Consider the following 9,602-nt stretch of genomic DNA (forward strand, 5'->3'; position numbering starts at 1 on the left):
TCCCTTTGCCCCCTTTGCTCAGTGCCTGCTCTTGTGCATAGACTGTCATAGGGATGGATAAACACAGTCATGTGCACACTCTTGCTTATGCTTTCCTTGTAGCCTGGAATGCCTACCCCTTACTTCTTATAAAAGACCAGCAGTATTTATTTATTTCAGGGTCCAGCTCATCCATGGACTCTTCTCAATCCGAGAAGCAGGGTGCATCGTAATAGTGCTTTGACCCACTGATTTCCTTGGCTCAGGTTCAGGAGCTGGTGCTTGACAACCTTCTGTGGTCTTTGTTGCTTCTAATCTACTCATTCAGAGGATGTAACACTAATATAGAACCTAAAATATATTAACCTCCCTGAAGGCAGGGATAACAATGATAAAGTCAGTTATGTATTATGAATCAACAAACTGTATGGAAGATGTTACAGAAATAACATGCATATTTCACATCAGGGTACTATTATTACACATGTTTAATAAAATGAAGGAATTAAAACTCAGATAACGAATGATTTGGCTGGAGGCATTTGTTAGAAGCCAAACTGGGACTCAGATTCAGGTCTGTAAAACTTGACGCTGTCATTTATATGCTGCATTTCCCTTTAAGAAATGCAGTATGAGAAGGAAGAAGAGGCTTGTCGGTTGCCGGGGCACGTCAGGTAGAATTAGATTATTTGCCCTTGTATTTAGCCCAGTGGGATAATGAAGAGACAACAAAACAGTTCTATCTTCTACAATTAAAGACTAGGGGGAAAAGGGTTTTATTTATTGTACACGTGTGAGGAGATGTATGAAGGGTGGGAGGAGGTGGGCACTGGGAGGATGAGATTTCATTTAGTCTGTGAGTGACTGTCATCTGCAGGGGCCTGTGTTCAGGGTCTGGACATAAGATGAAGGATGCAGTTCCTTGTCTTCATCATCCAAGAGCTGCTTAATAGTCCAGTGAGGAAGAGAAAATGTAGGAACAAAGCCAAGTGGAATAAAGAGTGCTTTTTAGCGAAGCTCACTGAGATCTTGGCGAACACAGAGGAAGCGGACTTAGCCCAGCCAAGGTGTGAGATGTCTAGGGAATGAGGTAACAGGTATGATAGGTCCGAGGCTGTAGCGCAGTGGGAATGTAAGTGGCCTGGCTTCCCAAACACATAAGTCTCCTGTGCCAAGCAGTGACTCATGACACACAGGAATAAACTCCAACAAGAAAGGGGTACCTCAGAAACACATTGCTCATAGGCACATAGAATGCGCCAACCAGGGATGGCCACATGATTTGCAGACCCAGAGCAAAATAAAAATGCAAGACCTCTTGTTCAAAAAAGCAGGAGAAAAGTTCTGTGAAAGGCATTATAAGACAAAGCTTTTTCTTTCCCTCCAGCAACTCACCCTCTCTCGAGAGTTATGGTGTTTCCTATTTGCTGTTTAATACCATTCTTGGTAAAGAAAATTTAAAAATGTCAATTATTAGTATGGATTTCACCACTCATTTTAATATTGTACGATGCTAGTTTTGCATGAAATTGTAAGAGCATTTAACTAGTATGCAAAATGACTGAAATTACACAATGCATGTTTTGTAGCTCATGTATGCATATGCAGTTATCGTTACCAGAACAGAGGAAGCACTGCACAGAACTCACTCATATATATATATACATTTCTTTTTCTTTCTTTTTTTTTTTTTTTTTGAGATGGAGTCTCACTCTGCCACCCAGGCTGGAGTGCAGTGGCCCGATCTCGGCTCACTGCAACCTACCCCTCCCGGGTTCAAGTGATTCTCCTGCCTCAGCCTCCCGAGAAGCTGGGATTACAGGCATGCGCCACAACACCTGGCTAATTTTTGTATTTTTAGTAGAGACGGGATTTCACTATGTTGGCCAGGATGGTCTCCATCTCCTGACTTCATGATCCACCCACCTTGACCTCCCAAAGTGCTGGGATTACAATTTCACTTCTTGATACATGCCCCTTCTAACAACACAACACACTGATCTTGTGCTCTCATCGAGTCTCTCTGAATTCCTACACACTGTGGGTCATGGGGCATCACAAATGTTTGACATGAATAAGGCGACAAGGAACAGAGGAAGCATATGTTGTGTGTATTTTTGCTGCTCATGCCTATTCCCCATTGTCTCATTGGATGTGACTTATGAAACACTAGAAAAAGATAAAATTATTAAGAGTTTCAAGACAGTGATAGAAGAGCACTAAATCAAGTGCAAGATCCTCTGAACCTGGGGGTCTGCTGGTTCTGCACAGGTTGCAAGCTCACACATCCAGCCTTGCTGTCAACAAAATTCCATCCCTGACAACAAAGCAAGGTCCAAAGATCAAACACGAATTCTCTGCTCTGTGATGCCTGGGCTGAGAGATCGCCTATCCTTCATCTTGCTGGAAATCCAAACCAGGAATATAAAGCTGATTTTCATCAGGAAGGATACATCGATGCTCACATATGCCAGCAGGAACTTGAGCAGGGACCCAGCTGATTTGACCTTCCTGCTCATCCTGTAGGTTTTCTGCACTGGATGGCTTGATTTTTTCTCTTTGTTAATAATAGGGTCAAGGCTGGCCAGGCTCTGTGGCTCACGCCTTTAATTCCCGCACTTTGGGAGGCCGAGGTGGGCAGATCATCTGAGGTCAGGAGTTCAAGACCAGCCTGGTCAAAATGGTGAAACCCCATCTCTACTACAAATACAAAAAAATTAGCCAGGCGTGGTAGCTGGCACCTGTAATCCCAGCTACTCAGGAGGCTGAGTCAGGAGGATCGCTTGAACCCGGGAGGTGGAGATTGCAATGAGCTGAGATTGTGCCATTGTACTCCACCCTGTGCAACAAGAGCAAAACTCTTTCTTAATAATAATAATAATAATAATAGGGTCAAGGCCATATGCGGTGGCTCACACCTGTAATCCCAGCACTTTGGGAGGCCGAGGTGGGCAGATTGCTTGAGCCCAGGAGTTACAGACCAGCCCGGGCAACATGGCGAGACCCCGTCTCTACAAAAAATACAAAAATTAGCTGGGCGTGGTGGTACTTGCCTGTAGTCCCAGCTTCTTGGGAGGCTGAGGTGGGAGAATCGCTTGAGCTTGGGAGGTAGAGGCTGCAGTGAGCCAATATTGTGCCACTTCACTCCAGCCTGGGTCCCCAAGCAAGAGCTTGTCTCAGAAAACAAATGAATAAATAAAAATAAAAATAGGGTCAAAAAAGAACAAAGGCCTTCTGGTTGTCTGCATACCTGGCAACTGGGAAGACAAGATGAGGATACTGGGGAGTGATGGGGAGAGAAGGACCACGAACGTGCTGCGTTGCTTTGCTTTCCGCACGCAACCACGCACATCAACTTGGATATGTTGGTTTTCCTACTGTGCTAGTCCGTAGTCAGTTTAGTTTTCTTCTGGTCAATCATTCTTTTTCACTTTATGCCCCAGTATCTTGTATGCATTTCTTCTGAGCATTAAAACTCTTTGTTGCTCAATTCTGAGTTGATTTATCCTTGAAAATCCCCCATTTTAGTAAATGTTCCTCATTCTCTTTTAATGAAATTTTTCTGGAACACGGATCGTTCTGATTTTATTTGTCACTGGCTTCATATTTTACATTTTGAGAGATAGCAGACTATAATATTATTAGTAATAAAATATTTCTTAAATATTTATTAAATGCTTACTATGTGCCAGGTACAGTGCTGGGCATTTTACATCTATCAACTCATTTTGATGTTTATAGAAACTTTGTGAGGTTGGTATTGTTGTTGAAACCGTTTTAAGGGCCTGGGTTCTTCAGCCAGGTTGGAATCCTGGTTCATCCATTTACTAGCTGGGAGGCTATGGGCAACTGAACCCCCTGTGTTAGTCTGTTTTCATGCTGCTAATAAAGACATACCCAAGACTGGTAATTTACAAAGGAAAGAGGTTAAATGAACTCACAGTTCCACTGTGAGGCTGGGAATACCTCACCATCATGGTGGAAGACAAAGGAAGAGAAAAGGGACATCTTACATGACACAGGCAAGAGGGCACGTGCAGGAGAACTGCGCTTTATAAAACCATCAGATCTCATAAGACTTATTCACTATCACGAGAACAGCACAAGAAAGACCCATCCCCATGATTCAATTACCTCCCACAAGGTCCCTCCCATGACATGTGGGAATTATGGGAGTTATAATTCAAGATGAGATTTGTGTGGGGACACAGCAAAACCATATCACTCTCTGTGCCCTGGCTTCCTCATTGAATTCAAGTGAATTGCTTAAAATATACTTAGAATAAAAGCATCACCATATTCAAAACATGAGCTATAACTCTTCCTCCAAAGCACGTTAACTCATAGCTGATAATTTCAGGTCCTGGACTTTGCAGACACCTTTTCAGCCTCCATCTTTGACTCATCCTTTTGTCATCTCAAGACCTCATTTGCTCAGACTTCACTAGCAACGGGCTGGTTGAGTCATCTAATTGAATGGCAGAAAACCACTGTTTCCACACCCTCAAATTTATTTTATTAAGTACAAACAAATGTCCAATTCATTACAAATGAACTTTTAGAATTTGCAAACAGCCTCATGAGAGTGATACTCACTACCTTGATGGAGAATATGTATTCAAAATATACCAACAGCTCTATAAAAATTATAATAAATGATCATCTCCTAGAAATCAAAGGTCTTGGTTTAGGTACAAGTTCAACCAGTATTCAATTATGTGAGTTTGTATCTATTATCCCACTATCCTCACCTGTGAAATGAGAATAATGTTTTCTGTTTACTTTTCAGAAATAGTGTGAATCCAAGGAGATAAAGTATGTGGATGAAACTTTGCAACTTAGAAATCAGTAAGCCGATGATAGGTATTATTATGATCACCTGTTATAATCTACATATACAAAACAAATTGAAGATATGAAAGGATTTTTTTCTGTCATTCTGCCATCTGAAATATTGATTAGATGTCTAGAATGAAGAAGTGCTTTAGAACTATTTCTGGCTTGTATTTTCTCGATAAAACAACAATTCTCTATTTTACCTCATATACACTATTACCACCTGTTATGTTTACTTCTAGAGTCTAGCTTAATGGTTTCTATGAAGAAAAAGACCTGGAAATAGATTCTAAATTCATCTTAAGCAAAACCTAACTTGCTTTTCTTTACAAAATACAAATTCCATTTAGTTGTTAGTTTATTCTTTCAAGAAAGGATGTTTAATCTAATTGGCCCTTTTAGAGTTAAGATTCTTTCCCCAGAGGGCAGAGCAGCCCTTGCTTTATCCTTAGTCCACGAGTTGCACAAAATCATAAAATCACAGCAGTGTAGCTGCTCTGAGGCCTTTTATGACCCCTAAAGGGAAGTCATCTCTATAAAATAGTGATAATAAGAGTATCATCTAACAGCCAAATACTGCTTTATTTCACTGTGCACTATGGCTTGGATGTGGTGTCTCTGCCAAAACTGATGTTGAAATTTGTTTCCCAAAGTGGCAGTGTTGGGAGGTGTGGCCTAGAGGGAGGTCATGGGGACAGGACCCTCGTGAATAAATTAGTGCCCTCCTTTGGGGTGAGTTCTCCCTTCCCTGAGCATGGATTAGTTTTTGAGAGCATGTTGTTAAAGAGTTTGGCTTCCTCAGTTTCTCTCTCTTGAGATGTCATCTCTGTACATGCCCACTCCTCTTCTACGTTCTGCCCTGAGTAGAAGCAGTCTGAGGCCCTCCCAAAAGCCAATCAGATGCTGGCATCATGCTTCTTGTATTAGGTTGGTGCAAAAGTAATTGCAGTTTTTGCCATTGAAAGTAATGGCTGTGCAACCCTCTAAGTGTGAAGTGACAGCCTTGTGTGTGATCTTTCTGCCCTCCCCAAGTTTGCATTTTCAATATTAAAGTTTACTTTTTAATTAAAAAAAATAATAATAACCCCAGCCGGGTGCAGTGGCTCAAGCCTGTAAACCCAGCACTTTGGGAGGCTGAAGCAGGTGGATCACCTGAGGTCAGGAGTTTGAGACCAGCCTGGCTAACATGGTGAAACCCCATCTCTACTAAAAATTCAAAAATTAGCTGGGCCTGGTGGTGCATGCCGGTAATCCCAGCTACTCGGGAGGCTGAGGCAGGAGAATCACTTGAACCGGAGAGGCAGAGGTTGTAGTGAGCTGAGACTGCACTTCTGCACTCCAGCCTGGGCAACAGAGTGAGACTCTGTCTCAAAAAAAAAAAAAAAAAAAATCCTGTGTAACCCTGATGGTCTCTGGTCTATCTCATCTCTAAATTTTATTAACTTTTTTATTAGCTTGAGTTTCCATTCATTCTATCTCATCTACCTGTACCTACAGGATATTGAGCAGGGGAAGAAAACATGGGTAAGAATGGATGGTCAGATGTTATGGGCGAAGGTAGATACTGTGAGATAGAATGGGAAGGGGGAAGGTCAGGCTGAAATTATCATTTGGACAGTGGAGGATGCTGGGAAGAGGACGGCAGAAGATGGAACAGCAATCCACATGATGCAGAACAAACATGATATAAGGAGATATCAGAGTATTGATTAGCAGAGACTTCACTCAAGAAAACAGTATAGGCAGAGCTGCTGGTGGTGGTGTTACAGTGCTTCCCAGGGTACTATTATGGACTTAGGGCTGCAATTTTTAGGTAAAACAATCTCTTCAGTATGAACATAAGTCACTCTCAAAGCACATATTTGTTTACTGATCCATTTGTTGTATGCTAAGTAGTTCTATGCAGAAACACTCCTCGAACTTCAGATACATTTGCAGATGTTGCTGTGTAAACATATCCTTTATTATATACACACCTCTATTTATACTTTAACCTTTCATTTGGCTGTAAAAGAGTCAAATGATCCTAGGCACCATGACAAGGCTATTCCCAGTAATGTTCTCCTGGGTAAATGCTAAGCCATTGACAAGTGCTGTCCGGATGCCTCTGTCTGGTGGGCTGTGCATCTCCTGAATAGTTGTGTGGTTTAGATTAGATCTCCCCAGTTTGTTGATGAGAATGTCAGGTAGGACAGAATCAAAGGCTTACAGAAGTCTAGAGAGATTACATCTATTGCATCCTTTTTATCTACAAGGCCTGTCACTCTATCATAGAAGGAAATTAAATTGGTCTGGCATGATTTGTTCCTCTAAAAGCCATGTTGGTTGCTACCCAGTCTGTTATGTTCTTCTGGGTGATTGCAAATTGATCATTTTGATGATTTATCTTCGTAACTTCCCTGGCACTGTGTTTTAGGCTGACCAATATTTCTTTTCCTTTCTTTTAAAGACTGACATTGTATTTACTTATTTTTCCTCTTCTTTAAGGATTTTCCCTGATGTGCATGACTTTTTTATTTCTTTATTATAATTGTTTGAGGTCTGATGCTACGTTCCAAAAAATTCATTTGCATATTTTTATAATCTGTTATTTGATTAATTTCCAAAAATTGACTTATTTTAGCCTGTTTTCATTCATTTCCTCTACCCCTCTATTTAGTCAGTTAGTCAACATTTATTGAGGACCTTGGATCTGGGAAAATAACGATCAGATAAACAATGAATTAATAAGTCTCTTGTGAAACTAATAGTTAAGTGTGGGAGACATACAAATTAAAGTGATGACTATGATACAGTGTTGAAAGGACTGTAATGGGGTGAGTAAGATGGAACACCTAGAACAGGTATTTACCCCAATCTTGAGTACATCAGGGAAGGCTTCCTAGAGGAGGTGATGTCTAAACTGAGTTTTCATGGCTAAGTACAAGTTAGCAGAAGCCAGATATGGAAAGTGATGGAAAGAGAGCACAGGACAGAAAGTAAGGCATTTCAAGCAGAGAGAATAGCATCAACAAAGGTATATCTATGAGAGTGACATGGATTAGGGGATAGCATGGCAGTTCAGTAGGACTAGAGAGAGACTTCTTATGTCAGACACTGGGTAGGCAGGCCTGTAATAGAGCTGGAGAATATGGCAGCGGCTGCTCATGAAGATCTTCAATGCCAACAAAATAAGTTTGGGCTTCTTCTTGAATGCATTGGAGGTATTCAAACCTCATTCAGTGAATTTTTTGTTTAGTACCTATCATTTTAATGAGATAGATTACCTTAAGGATCAGAAGATATAAAGAAATTTAGGATATATTCTTAACCCCAAAGTGCCTTGCAAACTATTCAAGGAGTGAGAACTTACAGACATAAAACAATTGAATTGCAATATAAGTATTTTGGCTAAAGGCCAAATAAGTCTTTCAGAGAAGAGTTTCTGGGAGTTCAGAGAGACCAGTCTTTGAGGTTGGGTTTATCTATGTTAATTAAATTAACGATGAAGTAAGAAACATCTCTGGGTTTAATCACGTGGGTAGAATCAAAACAATATACGCTCAAATTATAAATGACCCCATATTCCAATGATTGTTCACTACCAGCCACAAACTTTGTTTGCCAATATTCTTAGTCCTCATTGCTGTAGCAATGATTTTAAAAAATGAAGGCAAGTGAAAAAAATGTTACTTCTTTTTTTTTGAAAATAACACATTAAATAGCTCAAACCAACCCCCTGGCTGAGAAAAATTAGACTAGCTGGAAAAATATTATAAAAAGTCTGTTTGAATATATTGAAGAGATGACAAATTAGAGATAAATTACTAGACCAGGATCTTGAGGAAGATGGATGTTTAGGGCAATAACTAGAATATTTGGGGGCTTTCCTTTAACCCTGATGTTTTCTTCTCTTTCCTCCAAGTATGGAGAGATTGAGTGGCACTGTTGACAATCTTTTAGGGCTAAGGCAACAGGTATTGATTAGCAGGACTTGCTCAAGCTATAGGTATGAGTGAACCACTCTTACTTTAGTTGAGACTCTGAGGGTTGTGTCCTAAGAATATGAATAAACAAACAGTAGGCCTTACAACTACAGAAGCTCAGCTTTGTACCATTGCAACCCTTAATATTAGAGTAAGACTTTCCTGCAGTATTAGTGCTTCCAGGTATCTTGCACACTCAAGAAATATAGAACCTTTCTGAAGGAAGATAAAATAGATCTTGGTCTTAAATTTTGTCTAGAATAATCATAATATGAGGAAGCAAGACAATATGAAGGAAAACCTGCAGAAAGATCCAATAACAGAAAAAGACCCGTAGGATCCCCAGATACTGGAACATTCAAACATAAACAACAAAGGAGCTCCCTTATGTTCTATATTCAGGAAGATAAAAGATAATTAATAACTTTATTAGAGAACTAGAAAGTCTAACAAAAACTCACATGAAAATTCTAGAATTGAAATAAAGTAATTGAAAATGTGTATACATGGTTTTAATAGAAAATTAGATTCAGGTTAAATGGAAGATAAGATGCAGCTAAAAAAAAGATTAAAAAGATTATGAATCAAGAAGCCCTATGAACTCCAAGCAGTATAACTAAAAAGAAAACCACACTTAAGTATCTTATAAAAAATCTTACCATCAGAAGCCAGAAGCGGGGAAAAAGGCATACTGCTTTTAAAGGAGTGATAATGGGCTAATGACTGAATTCTCAATAGAAAGGAAAGCCAGAAGACAATAGAATAATATATTTAAATTGCTACAAAAAACCCTGACAATCCAGACTTTTATACCTAGTGAAA

This window comes from Pongo pygmaeus, chromosome 8 (genome assembly GCF_028885625.2).
Source record: "Pongo pygmaeus isolate AG05252 chromosome 8, NHGRI_mPonPyg2-v2.0_pri, whole genome shotgun sequence".
Lineage (NCBI taxonomy): Eukaryota > Metazoa > Chordata > Mammalia > Primates > Hominidae > Pongo > Pongo pygmaeus.